The 18,050-nt window shown below is 43.5% G+C and overlaps 1 pseudogene; it reads left to right on the top strand.

The window, feature by feature from the left end:
- The window catches only part of LOC101997119, a 65,797-nt pseudogene extending 53,689 nt beyond the window's left edge, over window positions 1-12,108 (top strand).
- The last annotated feature ends 5,942 nt before the right edge of the window (window positions 12,109-18,050 follow it).

Here is an 18,050-nt window from a genome sequence, read left to right as displayed (position 1 = left end):
GTTCCCTTCTCATTAGCGTTAAGAAAATTCAAGGTTAACAAGGCATTATGTAACCTATTTCTGGGGGCGTTTTCCACCCCTTTCTGTTTGTTCAGCATATCCTTTATAGTTCTATTTGATCTTCCTATGACTGCTTGACCTGTAGGATTGTATGGTATACCTGTAACATGCTTGATGTTGGGCGCCAAGTGAAGGCAGATAGAAATAATACAGGCCAATTGGTATAAGATAACGCCACTTTAATAAAAAAAAAAACACTCACGAAACCAAAGTTCCCACGATGCCCAGAAACAGGAAACAGGAAGAAGGGGTTACCAGCGTTTGTGCACCCCAATTTATAGACAGGAAGAAGGCCGTCCCGCCCCCAAAGGGCGGGCTCTCTCTACACGTGTGTGTGTCTGTGTGTCTGTGTGTGAGTGTGTGTGTGTGTGTGTGTGTGTGTTTGGAATTCCCACCTTGCTTTACTCTGCTAAGCCATTGGCCAAAACAGCTTTAGTCATCAACCAATAAAAACAACACATATACAGAAGGACATCCCACATCATCTCCCCTTTTCTGTCTAAATAAAAAGAAAGGTTTTAACTTTAACATAGCAAAATTACATATACAAACAGTTATCAAGTAAGAATTATAGTTACAATATTTTTTGTGAGTCTAAAGTTTTATGACTAATTTATCTATTATCATAACTAAGGAAAAGTATAACTATCTGTCTTCAACTCTTCAAAGACCACAGAAGGATATAATATTACTTAAGTAAACAGGAAGTGCATTATAAGCAACTTTTAAAACTTTAGAATTGACAGAGACATCTCAATGCCTAGATAGTCACCCAAAGTTTGTAATGTTGAGACACCCACCTTCAGCCTACAGGCCCATAGTATCCAGCAGAATTTCAGTGAAGCAGGAAATTTGAAGATCTGTTCTGTTTTGTACTGGCAAAGTATATCATTTGCTTTATTTTGTGTTCTGCAGAGTGGCTGGCAGTTTCTTTTGTGAAGCAGGAATCCTGAAGAACCATCACATCTTTTGGAAAGTTCAATAGTCACTTTTCTGTGGGTTCTGCATGTCCAGTTCATACAGCATACCATCAAGCAGTCCAGGCAAGAGCAGGTTCTTACCCAAATAACTAGCTTTGTCACATTGAGGGCAAATTCTATAACAAGTTTTTTCAATGCCTATCAACCTCTCTGAAGTAATTGGCACTACCAGAAGCACACGTCTCACTGTCAAAAAAAGTCTAAGTTTTAAAACATTTTAAATGCTATATTCTGTATGTCTTTGAAGTGTTGAAGATTGTCTTTCTAACTGAACTATATCTCTGTTTATCTAGAAAACCTAACATGACTACAAGTTTGACTATTAGAAATGGCTATTAATCTGTATTTCTTAATTATACATTTTTAAATGAGCTGCACAAACACAATACCTTAAATAAGAACAGAAATACATATACAACAAAATTGATCTTAAATTTGTATCAATAGACCAAAATCCATACCAATGCAAAGTATTCATCTCTATATCATATCCCCATATTGTTTTAAAAATTGATTTTGACCATTAATCATTTAAACTAACCCTTTTGAAATGAAAATAAACATTTACAAACAATCATTTTGTGAATCTGGGCATAGTTTTCTCCAAACTGCTTCCTGCTGTATGTTGGGCAAAGTATTTTTAGGGTTCACAGAGACCTTCGGCAAGGGGGATTTGTTCCATCAAACCACATTAGCCTGGAAGGAATCCACAGGTTCTCATCCTCTGTGGAAACAAAAGCAGAACCTCTTTTCCAAAGCAACGTATCCTTACACCCAAATTTTGAAGTCAAGATCCTTTTAAAATATATGTGTTGTTTTAGCTTAGTAGCCCTCAGGATCAAATATCTCTTTGTAGTCAAAAAATTTAGAGTAAGCACAATATATATACATATATATATTATATATATATATAATCTAGACTCTGTGTATTTACCATATTTATGTGACATATTTTTACCCTATTACTTTTAATATTTATTATCTTTATCTCTTTAATCTATGACTGTCTGTCTTTTTGTAACTGTCTATACTCTTTTTCCTCTCTCTCCCAAGCCTATGTACATTCTTTAAACACACTGTGTCTCATTTAGAGGTCTCTTATGTCTGGATCTGTCCTATTGTATATCTGAAATCCTTTTCTGACAAGGAGCACTTTAAAATGGTAAGCAGTGCGGTTGCTGCAGCCCTGGATGCTGACTCCACCTCTCTCAGCCTTTCAGAATGGAGGAGGTACCTTTACTGCCATCTCTGCAGGTTTATCACCACAACTCACAGAAATAGTTGGCCCATGCTGCCACCAAGTCACTTGCAGCAAGCTGCCAAAAAACCCCATTCAAGTGCCCATTCTCCTGAAAGAGCCAGAGCTAGGAGCAGGAATCAGGAAGCTGTTTCTCAAAGAAGCCTGCAGTTTTTGCAGCTGTGCTGAATCAGGAAGCCTGCTCTTAAAGAAGCTGCCTCTGCTAGCCACCAGCAAACAGAGCCTATCTGAAAAAATGAGGTTACCAAGAAACTGCACTTGGCTCCTGTTTTATGAGTCTAAAAGCCCTCTTTATTTTCTTAAACTTTTTAAGGTATTATTGGACCTTGCTATCCACTCAAATGTCAGAAAAGGAAGCAACATTTCTACTCTCAAGTTGGCCATCAGGCACATGATCTTATATGGACAGAGTTCGACCTAACTAAACGCATGGAATCACAAGTGATTCACCTTCATTAAGCATTCAAACTACTTACTTTTCAGGAAAGAGAGAATGAGTCTTTGTTGCTGCACCACCTCAGATACAGGTCAAATATGATCCCTGGGTCCCTGCTAAGCCATGCACATTACCCAGCCCACTGTGGGGAACAACGAAAACCCTTCCTCAACTGTGCTGATGCTAAAGCTCCTGTCTGGGAAGACCAATGGGGCCACTCCCCAGCAGACTTGGTGTCTACAGTCCCCTGGCCTCAGTGTGGTCTCAGCCACTCCCACCTGTCCCAGCTCAGGAATGGGTTTCTAATGACAGCAACTGTCAGCATGCTAAGTCACCTCCAACAAGGGAGGGAAGTGCCCTACAGGCAGCAAGCTTCTCAGACACACATGAAAATAAAGCAATGGATTTATAAAAGAAACTCCCCAGGGCTGTTTATGTGAAGCCAAGAGGCTCACTTTATTTATATTAATAGAGCTCCCTGGCTGTGCCACCAACAGCAGAAAGGACTGCCATCTGCTTCTGTGACTTGCGGAGCTCACCATGTCCACTCTGAAATGTGGAGTCCATTACTCCCCACAGTCCAGGATACCTGGGAAGTTGTATTATCTTGGGATTCCACCTGTTGAGAGTCAGACTGTCTCGGGTCTTTATTCATGAGCTTGAAGATGGATCTTAAATCCCATCTCTTCATTTATTCTAAATCTGAATAAACTTGAACCTTTCCTGTTCAAGTTTATTCAGATTTAGAGTGACTGTCGGAGGCTGGGTTGGCATGGTGAAGAGGAAGCATTAGGGATGCACTAAACCTGATTTACAGATAAAGTCAGTTGAATAATTTGAATAAGCACTACCATGCACATTTTTAATTTATGCTGGTAGTATAATGTTATCTGTTAGACTTTAATTTTAAATGATTTCTCAGAGATGGAGTTGGCTACCCAGCCAAAGATTCATCCATTCATCCAATCAAGCAGCAAGTACAACCTCTAAGTTTCTTTGGTGTGTATTTTGTAGAAAGCCTTGGGGGTTTCTAAGTTTCTCAGTTACCAGCTTCACCTTCCCCAGTTTGCAATCTTTCTAACCCAGGATCAAAATGCCTGAGGACTACATTTCCCAGAAATCTTTGCAATCACCCTTATGATAGGGCAGGGCTAGTAGCAGACTGGAAGGCAGAGGAAATCCATGGATTACTTTTCTACTCTGGAGATGGTGGCTGTGGGGCTTGTGTGTCTGTTCTGTAGCCCAGATTTATCAGCATCATTAGTATGGATAGTTAGTACCTTCAACAGGATCCACCGTGTTCTCATTAACTTCTTCAACCTAAGGGTTTTATCATAGTTACTGGCTTAAGCAAGCATGCTTTCTTCTCCATCCTGTCCTTCAATCCCCTCTTAGTAAATTCCTTCTTATAAATACACAATGGCTGGGTAGAACAGTTTGCACTAGACCCAGGGGGCTCATGTGTGAGGATCCAGGAGTTCAAAGCAGGCCTAGACTATATGGCGAGTTCCAGGGTAGCCTGAGATAATAGTGGAATTACCTCTCAATAAATAAATAAAGACTGGTGTTTGTCACAAAATGCTCTGAGACACTGGTTGAGACTTCTCACACAACTTAGTGTGATGAGCTACCTAGCAATGAGGCAAACTTTTATCAGATTGTTTAAAACTGGTGTTGAGATCATTTCCTGCAGTCTGAAAATTCATGGTACAACCAGGAGAGGAAATTTAATTTTATAAATTCTGCTGCTAAGACTCTACATGGTGGTCATATGAGTGACCCAGTCCCTTCTCCAAAAAGCTTATGTTTCAAAGTCACGTTTGCTCTTTCAGACATCACTCCAGTGGCATGCAGGATGCTCAGTGCCAGCATCAGGCTTGATAGCTGTCCCTTGAGCTCATGTGGCAGGTATCGGATGCCCGGCTGTGATCTATGCCCATCACAGGATATAGACAGAAAAGCTTCCCAGATCAACTGCTGAGCCCCAAGGGGAAGACTCCATGATACATTCATCAAAGTCAAATGGCAGAGCACATTGAACGGGCTCATTAATTATGAAAATTCTCTCCCACAGTGACATCTTTTTAACTGTGTGGAGGCTCAGCACGTTCTCATGTGGTCCTTTCTGAAGACTTAGTGCCACGTTCAGCACAGGATTGAAGGCTTGTTTTTTTTTTCTTCTTTTTCTCCTTCATAAAGAAAAAGCCACTTTGTGCCTAACCCACATCTAAATATACACTTATGTGTTTACATGTGCCAACCGTGTGGATAAAGGTAGCCTTGTCCCTGGAAGGAAGCTGGCGACATCAGGGTTTATTTTACAAAGATATATAGATGGGGCTAAGAAACTAGAGCTTGGTTCTTCTGAGAAGGTTGAGCTCATGCTGGGAGCCTACACACCCTGAACGCTCTGTGCAGTTCTAGCTGCTGGGAGGATTTTGGGCCTTGCTTTCCTTATCTGTTAAGAACAGGAAAGTAACAAGAATGTGTGTCTCTCTCTACCCACTCTGAAAACAATTTTGGCTTTTGGGTCTTTTATTTCCCAACACGTGGGCATGCCAGCTTAAGAAACTCAGAGAGTTCTGTTTCTATAGTCAGGCCCATTACAAAGATGAGATGGTCATTTCATGCTGCTTGACTTAAAGACCTCGTGAGGGCCCACCCGCCCTTCTGCCAGCCATGCATGGTCACTGGATCCTCTCTAGATGAAGAGGCCACTGTGTGCACAGCTGTGACCCAATGACTCTGGCTTCCTTTCTTTAGGATTTCATCCTGGGCTATTACAATACTCCATAGTGTCAGGGGCCAAGAATTTTTGTCTTCTGCCATCCAGACCACAGGGCTACCATATTGCTAGCTACGAATATGTGCACAAAGGCCAAATATCAGCTGTGTACTCGACCCTCAGGACCCCATCCCACTGGCCAGATCTTAGATACATGACACACTTCAAGGGAGCAGGAACAGTTGTTGCTCAGTGTCAAGAGCAGGTGCAATCACCAAAAGAAGGATTGAGCATCCAGGTACCTGCGACACTCTGCCCTCTGTGGTGAGGGGCAGCATCTCCTAAATATTGACACCGAGAAGGCACCAAGCAGACCCTTGCTAATGAACAACTCGAGATGAATGACTCAGACCCTTAAGGGATACCAGCTACTCTAAAAATAGACAAAGCAGCAGATGGCAAGGCTGTCCCATTCCTTTGTTTTCTTCAATTTGTTTTCTTCAATTTCTCAGAAGTGAACTTTACTTTTAATTAGACAAAAGTCAGTTTAAGGAAACATGTTTGTCGGTCAAAATCAGGTCTGTAAATATCTTACTGGTGACACCATCATTTTCTTCGCTAAGACTTCCCAAAACTTGTCATATTCTTTGCCAATAGCTCCGAAGCCTGGGTGGCAATGGGACCCTTTTGTCTTTTGCCAGAGAACACCTATAACTTAGCGATATTCATGGAAGATGCTTTTCTTCCTAAAATATTGGAATTGAAGAACAGGACTAAAGTCAATGTAAATACTGGTGACATGTTTTTATTTATGAATTAACAATGAGTCTGGGAAGATGATTCAGCCATAAAGGAATTACATCAGGTCCCAGCACCCACATAAAAAGCCCCAGATAGCAGCAAGTGCCTGTAATCCCAGTGCTTGGTTGGAGACAGGCGGATTCCTCCAACTTGCTAACTAGCCTGTCTAGCCAAATCAGTGAGCTCTAGGTATGATGAGAACGCTTGTCTCAAAAATAATAATAATAATAATAATAATAATAAAAGTAGAGAAGCAATTGAGGAAGACACTGACAGCAGCCTCTGCCCTCCACACATATATATATGCACACTCAAGCATACACACACACACACACACACACACACTAATAATGAATAAATAAATAAACAGACGCTAAGATATAATGATGATGCCTTCTCAGAGTATGCCAACACCAGCTCCACTCTATGTTCCCATGACTCTGAAGAGCTCACATGTTTATTGGTCCCCATCTGTGGAAGTCTCATTTCCTTAGTGATTTCCCAGCCATCACGGAAGACTGCAAATGGCAGATGCCTTGCAGTGTCATCAAAGAAATCCATCTGCCTCTCGATCCCGATGTCACCGCAGGAATGAAGGAAAACATCAGAGTGAAACCTCATGACGTGATTTCATTTCTTCCTGGGCTCTGGACAGCTTCACTTCCTCTTTAAGTCAACACTAAAACGGAAGAGTCTCCAGACAGAACATCTTAGGCAATGGGGCTGTAACCACCCTCCCCAGGAAATCTGGCGTTTGTTCTGAAAACAGGTCTGGGTTTTGAAAGAAGCCTGACTAACACAGTCCCTCAACATCCAGAGTCTCTGAGGAAGGAACTCATAAAGAGGAGGCAATGGCTGGAAATCATGGTGGATGCTGCATTCGTTCATACTTCAGCCCCTAAAACAGGCGGAAGGACAGTTCCCCTTTGACTGTCTCTAATCAACAGGCGTCTGCTGACCACTCAAAACCTAAGCCCATGATATACTGACCTTGAAATTCTACTATTTTGTGTGACTTTCCCTTTATCTGCTAGAAGTACAAGAAGAGGGGCAGAGAATTGCACTTTGTCTGTAAGAACAGCTCGTTATAAACTCTCTAATTACAGGGAGACGGGATCATTTGTTTTACTTGTAAAGGAATGAAATGCCACAAAACATTCTCAGTGTCGGAAACCATATGTAAGTGGCTTGATCTGGCGAGAGAGAGTTGAGGAGAAAGTCAATCAAAAGTAGCACTGAGGGCTAGCGAGGGTGTTCTTGGGGGGGAGGGGGGAGCAGGCACTTGCATAGCATGTGAGAGGCTCTGTATTCTCTCCCCATCACTCAGAAAAAATAGAGAGGTTCATCGGTTGACTGATTTACATGAACTGCATTGAGTGATCTATCAGCTAACTTTCCCTACTTCCCATGAAAGGTTTCATCTCCCATGACTATATGCTGAGTCTCCAGGAACTGAACACGCTGGGTCTCTACCACCTACTATTATGCAGCAAGCTGTAGAGTCATTCAAAAGCTGGCAACAACAACAACAAAAAAAAAAAACCCACCAGGCTAAATTTAAAAAGAAAGGTATGGGCAAATGAAGGGCAGTAAACATTCGTGAACAATTGAAGTTTATTGATGGTCTCTGACAGGTTGGAAATCTTTCCAAATCTCACTCACTGCCCTTAAAAGAGGAAGGAAACCCAACAGTTAAAAGATGCTGTGCTCACTAGTCCACAGTGTGAGGAAGAAGCTGCCCTCCTCACATCACGGTTGATCCAATTCACGCCAGTCAGTTCCTGAAAAGAAAATCCCTGGGTCACAAGCATACACTCACACATCACACTCATGCAGTAAGCATTGTACCAACCCCTGGAGGCCCACGAAAGACAGATGCGTCTCCAGAAGGAAGTGGGGTATGACGTTGCCTTGGAAATCTATCTCTCCTCACACCAGAGACAGAACGACAACAGACCAGGACACATTCTGTGCAACATGGTTCCTGTGGCTGTTTACGCAGTGAATCACTGACAGGCACAAGGACAGCCTCACAGCTGCGCCACTAAAAAAGCCCGCCTCCCTCGAACTGACTATAAATCTTCAGAGGGGACGGGCTGTGTAAGCTTCACTAGTCCTCCTGTTTCTTCCTGAAGGTTGCCAATGGGTTGCCATCGTGTGAGGGCATGATGGTGACAGGGTAATCACAGCTGGTTTGACTCAGTGACCACATCCAACCTCAAGGGAATAACCACACAGCACTTTACCCCTTCCTCCCTGCTTTTCTCCTCCTCCTCCTTCTTCTTCCTCCTCTTCTTCCTCCCTCCTCCTCCTCCTCCTCCTCCTCCTCTTCTTCCTCTTCTTTTTCTTCTTCTTCCTCTTCTTCCTTCCTCCTCTTCCTTCTTCCTCCTCTTTCCTCCTTATCCTCCTTTTTCCTCTTCCTTCCTCCTCCTCCTCCTCCTTCTTCTTCTGCACCATTGCCTGACCCTCAGAGGGGGCTACACAGATGAATGACTCTTACTCCCGGGAAAGGCTGGACACTGAGCCATGATGCCACAGATCACCTATCAGCAATTGTCGAGTAACCACCCCCACACATTGGGAAGAGACGTTCTCTTCCACTCAGGCCAACAGCAAAGACAGTCTATGGCACAAACACAGTTTGACAAGCATGTCATATCTATTTAACAGAACAACAGTGGCTTCCCCACTAGACCCACCGTAAAAATTATGAGCACCCAGCCATAATTTTTATCCTTGCTTTCAGCACAGAACATTGGTGTGCTCCTGGGAAGTGGACCCTACGTGCGACTGTAAACTAGCTGCTTTCACCCATAGCAGTCATGCCTGCAGGGCGTGCTGATAGCATTAGATTCGGGGTCCATAACCAAGCAGGATCATTGGCAGCCATACTCCCCCAGAAGCGCACAGCACACCTTCCAATTCTAGGAATGCTACCCAGCATGAAGGGAGCTTCTGGCTGGGCCACAGCTTGATTTCTTCATGTCCTGACACCAAAGTATAACTTCATGGTAACTCCCAACATGTAACCAACAACCATGACACCAGCCTGGATTGTATACCACTCAGACACTGTTAGTGTCTTCGGTAACCTTATAGGTTCCTGGCCTGTCTCGTCCCTCCATGCAGAATGACTTCTGAATTTGGGCTGTTTGTGATTTTTCTCAGTTACTTTGTCATGTATCATCCACACTGTGAAGCTTCCAAAAATTTAACAGCTGCATCTCATCCTTGCCCCTTTAAGTACACACACACACACACACACACACACACACACACACACATCCTTCTAGAAAACACTCAGAACCTGGAACTATATAATAGACTTTTTTATAGCATGTGGATAGGGTTTTGAGAGTCCAATACTATCTGTTCTAAGCAGATGGGGATTGATCTCAGAATTCAGCAGCCAAAAGATGCAAAAAACAAAAACAAAAATACACAAAAGCAAGGTACCATACAGCACTCAATGACCCTATTATTTTTGTTAAACCGTTTTCCCAAAAGCACACTGTTGGTTTCCGTGACCTGATGGGAAGCCCTTGGTAATCTGCATTCATTTTCCATGAGCCACGCTGCCTCCTTCTGTGCCAGCTCGTGCTACCTGTTTCTCAGTCCAGCCTAGAGCCACGAGGTCACAAGGCTGTACCCTCACCAGCAACGCCCTCCACTCAAGCTGACAGGCCTCTTCACATCTAGTTGGTCACGCCTGACTCCCAGAAGGATACTGAGCCAGGTAAACAATCTCGCTCGCCACAATAAACATTTCGGCAAGGGAGAAATAATCAAAGCATGCTAGGGGGTGGGCACAACCGCCTACCACTGGGGCAAGTTTAATTTTTCACCTGTTCAGCTCTCATTTCTCCCTTTCACCCATCTGGTGACCACTTCTCAGGATGTAGTGCCTTCAGAGACAAACAGACGATGGGTTTGGTCCTTCTCAGCTTCCTCCCTGTGATTCCAAATATGACAGAAACCCCATATTTTCTCTCAAAACTAAACAAATACTTCATCTGTTTTTTCCCCTCGTCTTGAACATGAAATTTAGTGGGGGAGGTTGGGAAAGAATGTGGAAGTCAGAGGGGTGAAGACTTGAAGAAATTCTGCAGCAAGCATCCCAGAGCTGAGTGCCGAGGCCTGGGGAGCAGCCTCAGCCAGAAACGATTAGACAGACCTTATGGGCCAACTCCCTGTGTGTGCCTGAGGCCCACTGCTGGCTGGCTGCGTGCCAGGAGCACTCAGCAACTAGCTTGGGGACAGTTAGACACACCAATGAACTTAGGAAAATGTTAGAGCTGACATTCTGGACACAAACCAGAGGAACTGGAAAAGAACAACAGTCAGGACCTTTGTCTCCTCTTTGTGCTGTTTCTCACCTGTGACTTCCATACTCGGGGCACATCGGGGCAGCGAGAGAACATTCAAGAGCTGGTGTGCACAAGGGTTACAAATGCCGCTCAGAAAACGCCAAGAGCGGAGGCAGCCCAGAGCTCGGGAAACTCGGTTTCACTCCACTTGAAAACCTGAGGGGCCCTTCTCATCCACATCAAAAGCTGACGATTAGAAGTGAGTTCATTTTCATTTCAAACAGTTTTAAAGTTAAATTAGTCCCCTTTTAATTCAATGTCAACCAGTTAAAGACAGTTTTGAGAATTCCACAGATGAGTGATGTATTTATGTTATTTCCCTTTTCCCTCCTGTTCCTCCCAAGTTGTTCCTACCCATTCAAATTCGTGGCATTTTTCTTTAATTATTACTGCTACATACATACATACATACATACATACATACATACATACATACATGTATGTGTGTGTATATACACACACATATTTCTCCGACCTGCTAAGTCTATTTAATGTTGCTTATATACACATGTTTTTAAAGTTGACCACTGGGATTAGATAGCAAATTAGGGGTCCAGTCCTTCAGAGGAAAAAGAGGGGGTGATTTGATTGGCAATGAGTATGATAATGTATTTATATATGTATAAAACTCAAGTATAAAGAAAAATTGAAAGAGCAAAATAGCAACAAACAATAAAGAAAATGTGCATGCACACACTTACACACACACACACACATGCACACTCCATGGCACACTTGTGGAGGCCAGGGGACAACTTTATAGAACACTTCTCCCCTTCTACCTTACTTTACTTGGGTTCCAGAAATCGAACTTGGGTTGCCAGGCTCACATGGAGTTGCTTTACCCATTAGCTATTTTGCCAGCCCTCAATGTAGTTTTTGTTTTGTTTTGAGATAGGGTCTCTCTACACAGCTCAGGCTGTCCTGGAACTCACTATAGAGAGACCAGGCTGACCCAGGATTCATAGAGACCCTCCTGCCTCTCCCTTCCAAGTGCTGGAATAAATGCATTTGCCACCACTTCTAGCTTCCAATGTATGGTGGGGGTTTTTTTTTGCATTTTTGTATATTTATTAAGCATGCATCTTCCTTGGAACGTGTCTATTCTGCTCATTTTGTTAATTGTTAATTGGATTTTTCATGCTTTAGGGTTTTAGGGCTTTTTAATATTCTGGATATTAATCTCCAGTTGGATGGATAATTGGAAATTTTGTTCTCCCACTCTGTAGGCTGCATCTTCTTCTGTTCATTGTTTCCTTTGCTGAGCAGAAGCTGTAGGATTTACGGCATCCCTAATCGATTCTTCCTGTGATCCCTGTACCATTAGATACAGAAAACTACTGCCGGTGCCTGTTTCGTTAAGTGTTTCCTTCTTTCCAAGTTCCATCCTCACGTTAAGGCTGCTGATCCAGGCTGAGCTGCTTTTTGACACTCAGGAGCAAGGGATCACGTGGATATTCAGTCCCGGCAGCACGGGCTGAGGAGACTACAGAGCCTAGACTTTTCAGGTACATGGGCGGGCCAAAGTTTATCACCAATCAGCATTAGCACAGTGAGCTCTGGCTACTCGACATGATTGCATGGACACAGTTGACAAGTGCATTGACCGTTCAGCAGCCCTCGGGAGGTCTCAGGATTTTACGTGATGGGCACCTACCTATCACTGACATCTACACCAGCTAATTTAAATCCTCCCAGAATATAGATCCTCCCTAGAATTTCCACACAGAGAGGAATGCCTCCCTAACTCCAGCTACAGGAGATGAGCTTTCTGTTTCTTCTTCCTGTGAAATCACCAGTTTTGCCCCAGCCCTCTGGGTAGACCAGTAATCCAAAGTACTTTAAACTGCTGTCAAGTGCAAAAGGAAGCATTTTGCAGCCTGAAGGGCTCTACCCTTAGAGCCTTGAGCACTGTGCTGGCAGAAGGTTCGCGTGGATTTGGAGAGACACCTAGTGACCAGCTGAGAAAAACACACAACCGCTCGGACAGAGTGACAGGGTGGTTTTATTGATAAATAACCAGACATCTAAAGTGAAGGATTATTTGTATTCCATCAATATGAAAAACCTCACATTTAAAACAGAATATGCCTCAAAGGGAAGTCAAATTATTCCCTTTCCTATTTAAGATGATCACCTTCCAAAGCTCCCGTAACAAGAGCAGCACTGAGTGCTGGGAACTTCAGGCTGCAGTACTTACAATAGGGCTGTTTCCCTGGTTTTTCGACAGCTGGGGGACAAACTGCTTTAATTTTTCTGGGTTATTAATTATTATTAACTAATCAGAATGATTATTTCCATATCCTTCAATTTACCTGTAAATTGCATAATTTTATTTTTCTTAACAAGTGAATAATATCCCGTTGTTTACATGTGCCATTTTTATTATATATTTTTAACTAAGATAGAATTACTATATCACTTTACCCTTTTCAACTCCCCCGTCTTCTCCCTCCAGTCCCTTCCATCCCCCCCACTCTCAAGTTGATAAGTCTCTTTGTCTTTGATTATTACTGTTAAATACATATATATGTAAGTACACACATGTATGTACAGACAGATAAATCTGATCTGCTGAGTCCATTTCTGATGTTTGCATGTATATTGTCTTAGAGCTGACCACTTGTTGGATAATTAATAAGTGGAATCATTTCTGGGAGAAGCTAATCCTCCTTCCCAACAGTCTTTATTTGCCTAGGAGTGGGACCTTTCTGTGAGGCTTTTTCTTTTCTCCGTTAGCACATCATTGGTATCCCCCTTGTTCTGCTCTTGTTCATACAATTGATGTAACTCTCCTTGATTAATCAGCTTGGGAAACAGGCTTAGCAACTAACAAAAGCTGAAAACAGAACCACATAATCTGAAGCAAGACTTTGAAATACCATCAACCATCTTGAAGCTTGGTGACCATTTCTCTACTAACAGTGGAAAGAACTCTGTGGTCCCCCCACCGTGTGTGTGTGTGTGTGTGTGTGTGTGTGTGTGTGTGTGCATGTTTAATCTGAAATAACAGTATGTGAAGCTGTTGGAGTATATTTTATTCTGAACTGTATCCTAATCCATTGCATATGTAAAGCACTACATTCCGGATCACACCAACATACAACCACAGTTCTAAATATTTTTAATTATTATTTTTGTCCTTTTGACAATTTCATATTTTATATATTACATTCTGGTTACTGTCACACTCACACTCTCTTATGTCCTTCTAACCACTATCACACACACAAATGCACACCACACACACACACACACACACACACACACGCATGACTCTTTCCCATACTCATGTGTTTCTGTTTTGTTTGTGACCCACTGAGTTTAACCAGAGCCATCTGTGTGTCTGTTTTCGCTACTGCACAGGAAAATGAACACAGCATCTGCTCCTTCCCCAGAATCCATCAGTCGCTCAAAGTGCAGCAGGGGAGGGCAAAGCCATGAGCCCCTCCCTGATCTGTGATTGGCTGTTGCCCTGTGTTGGCAGCCACTGTCGTGATGAGCTCACAGTGGCACTGACTGTGTCGTGCCCACAAGAGAACAAGCCACAAGTCTCCTCCCTCCTCCAGCTCTTGTGTTCTTCCTGCCCCCTCTTCCATGTTGTTCCTGAGCCTCCCATGGGGCAGTATGAATGTTTGTTAGAGCTAAACACGCCACCATCCCTGCTTGAGGAAACCGTTTCATATCGCCACACAGAAGACTTGAAGAAGCCTGTGAGCTGCCACTCCGGGGGAGCCCCTGCCTTCCCGGAGCAGCTGTTGACAGTTCAGTCATGGGACACACCATCTTTGATAATAATAATCCCATAAGACAAACACCTGCTGATTGGGTCCTCAGACCGTCCCTGAACTGGAAGGTGTCAGCTGCCCAGAGAGGAGGCCAGGAAGGCACTGCTCTGCCATGGGAAAAGCCTTATGCTTCAAAACAAACAAACAAACAAACTAACTAAACCACTCTGATAAACTATAAAGACAGTAATGCTGGCTAACCAATTTAGTGATTTTTTAAAAATTTTATTCAACAATTTTTTTTTTAAATCCTCCCTACACACTGCTCATTTTGGTACCTTCTGCCTTGATGCGGAAAAACATGGAGAAACAAATCCAGCAATACAAGGCCTGAAGCAATGTCATTTTTTTTCAAAGTGAGTATTCTTCAGAGGAATCCTACGCTTCCATCTTCAAAAGGGACCAAAAATGGGCTGAAGAGATGGCCCGACCATTAAGAGAACTCCCTGTTCTTTGAGGAGACCTGGGTTCAATTCTCAGCATCCATCTAGGGGCTCACAACCACTCTGAACTCCAGTTCAGAGGACCCAGTGCCTCTTCTGGCCTCTGAGGGTACTGCATATGCATGGTCCACAGACAAACAAGGAAGATAAAGCACCAAAATGCATAAGAAATTTAAATATAAATAAACAAGACAAACTCTCCTGTGGGGATATATTTTGTTGTAAACTATAACTTTCTGAAATCACGACAGACCCCCTAATCTCACGAGGCCAAGAGTGACTAGGCACTGGGGACACCTGTGAACTGACCTTTCCCCTAATAAAGACTGGTGAGAACACCAGCTCCCAGCTCCGCAGAATGCGACCTGATCTGAAAAGAGGATCTTTGCAAGTGATGAAGTTAGAATGCAGTTGGCAGAGTTGGCCCTGATCAGCGCCACTGCTGTCCTCGGGATGACAGTGGGTCCAGTTACAATATAGATGGACCTAGAAATGTTAGCTAATGACGTAATGCAGGCAATGCCATGGGAATATGAAACACATGCTGTACGCACATTAGACCACAGGTTAAGAGGCTGGTCAGAGCGGGAGGGATGGGGAGGGCTGCCTCCCAGGTGTGACGTTTCTGCTTTTGTTAATGAAAAGTGTTTTGGAGTTGACAACAGCAATGGTTCTGAATACTGTAAACTCATTGGCCTTGAACTGAATACTTAAAATTAACTAAAATAGCAAACTGTATTTATGTATTTTAGTGCAAATGAGAGCAGCTGGGAGCACGGACCCTCTTCCAAAGCACCTGGTTCAGTTCAGTCCCCAGCGCCCACACACTGGCTCACAGCTACCTGTCCCCAGTTCTGAGGACCCTTCTGACTTAGTGCACACATGGTGCACATACCTACATGGAGGTTAAAACACCCAATACATAACATTAAAAATGAGTATTCTAAAATGCAAATGAATAACCTTATAAAAAGATAGGCAGGGGAGTTTGAACCTAGACAAAGACACAGAGAGAAAATAAAGAGAAGAGACAAAGATGCCTCTCCATGGCTTAGAACACAAGCCTGGACCAGACACTCCCCCAGGAGGGACCTCCTACCTACACCTTTAACCTCAATCTTCTGGCATCTAGAACCATGATAAAAGCAATTTCTGCTGCACAATCCACCCTCCTGTGGTTCTTTGTTACAATAGCCTTAGATACTTAATGCAGATTTGGGTACCAAGAGATCCTAATTGCCTTCAACGGCTCTCATCATGTATCTGAAATATGGATGTTTTTATTTATAATAAACAAAGGGACAGTGTTTCTTAAGGAAATGTTAGTTTGGGAGCATCAAATATCTAGCCAGGCCAAGGACCAGGCAAACAAGTCAGCCAGTTAAGGTCTTAACCATCATGTGTTGGCCAGGGGTCGGGGGGGAGGAGGCTCATGTGTGAGGGGTGGGAGGGTGGGTACGTGTATATATGTGTGCACGTACAAGTAGAAGCCAGTGTTTGACGTCAAGTGTCTGCTTCCATCAATCGCTCTGCACCTTGTACACCAGGGCAGAGGTCTCACGTCACGCCAGAGCTTGCAGATCCCGCGCGTGCGGCCGCTGTACCTGCTGCCTTCTGCCGGAGCGCTGGGGTCTGAGCTCTGCCCCCCGCCATGCACAGCCAAGCACTTTGCCGGCTGAGCGCCTCCCCTGCCCAGGCATTTCTACCGAGGTCAAAGAAAATTCAGTAACGTGAGGAAAGATCTGCACAGCAATGTTCAGGAAGGGAAAAGTGGGGATCAGAATTGTACGCCACACAGAGTTATTAATCACTCACAGCGACTCTATTCACACATGGAAAACTAAATCTATCAAATCATGGTCGTCATACACAAATCATGGGGATTTCTGCACCGTTAGTGTTTCCAAGTGTATTAAAATTATCTTGCATTACTTTTTTTCAGAGAACAATTTTTCTATCATGGTCTGACCAGTTATTAAAAATACAGACATTTCAAGAATATCCAATCACTTCTGTATACAAACCTGTTAGCCCGTTTGATAAAAATGTATGGTCAGACCCAAAAGTCTCTGTAATTCTACAGGGGAACCCAGGAAGGTTTGGGATATCCCCCTGTGAGCAAAACGAAGCCCAATACATAGGCTGCTATCTATAACCTGAGCAAGGATAGTTTTGGGTAGCTGGTTCTGTTTCCATTTGCCACTAGAAATAGAACTTCTCCGTTGTGTTCTCCATCGCCTTTTGCTGGGTGGATAAAATGACAGCTTATATGGAAACCAAGCTGAGGTCAGATTACCAATACTGTGTGAGCGGCTGGAGGTCACATTTACCTTCCCAGAGAACCTGGAGCCCCGGTTGCTTTTCTACACATTCAGCATTCCGCAGTCTGCGAGCAACAGAGGTCCCAGGCTTAGAATTAAACCTATGTTTCAGTGGCGCAGGAAAGAAGGCTGGAGCAGCTACAACCAGCCACTTTGGTGACAAGCTCATTGCATTCCCTGAACATTCCAAAAGGAAATGGGCAGTGAGCTTGATTAAACTTGATTGATTCCAGTTTATATGACACTAGACAGCCAAACAAATTACAAACTAAATAACAAAAAGAAACCCTCAATATGGCATGTGGGTGCCCAGTGTTTATGACTTAACTTAGTGAGCATCCAGCGTGCAGGGCACAGTAAGCTGTCCCCAGGTCTCTGGAACAGTAGGTCCACTTCTTCCTATTTTTTGACTGTGGTTTTCTACTGGGTGTGACCTGTCCCATCATTGCCCACTCCTCTTGCTCCTATCCAAAGCTACGTCTTGTGAAGAGGAGCCTGGCTCTGGTTTATTCCAGACAGAGGGACGGCACTCTCAATGGGTCCTGACAGTCTTCCTGTTCACAGACCTCACTGTGTTTTTCTCATCTCTACTCACGTTATCTTTGAGCTGTGCCGGGGGTATGGACGATGGCACACGCCTCTAATTCCAGCAATCAGGCAGGAAACAGAAAGACAAGAACTGTGCTCAAAGCCAGCATGGGCTACATAGCAAGATTTTATGTTAATAAGTAACTTGTTTTCAAGCATAGTTGGATACTCATGGTGCTCATTTGAACATGGTTTGTTCCGGTCAAAACTCCAATGTCACAGCATTGAGAAGCAGTGGGAATATTATGAGATATGTGGCTTGTGCCCATGTCCATATGGGCTG

The sequence above is a fragment of the Microtus ochrogaster genome, chromosome 2 (genome assembly GCF_000317375.1).
Source record: "Microtus ochrogaster isolate Prairie Vole_2 chromosome 2, MicOch1.0, whole genome shotgun sequence".
NCBI lineage: Eukaryota > Metazoa > Chordata > Mammalia > Rodentia > Cricetidae > Microtus > Microtus ochrogaster.
Note: the sequence above shows the minus strand (reverse complement) of the source record. Positions and strands in the feature narration are given on the sequence as shown.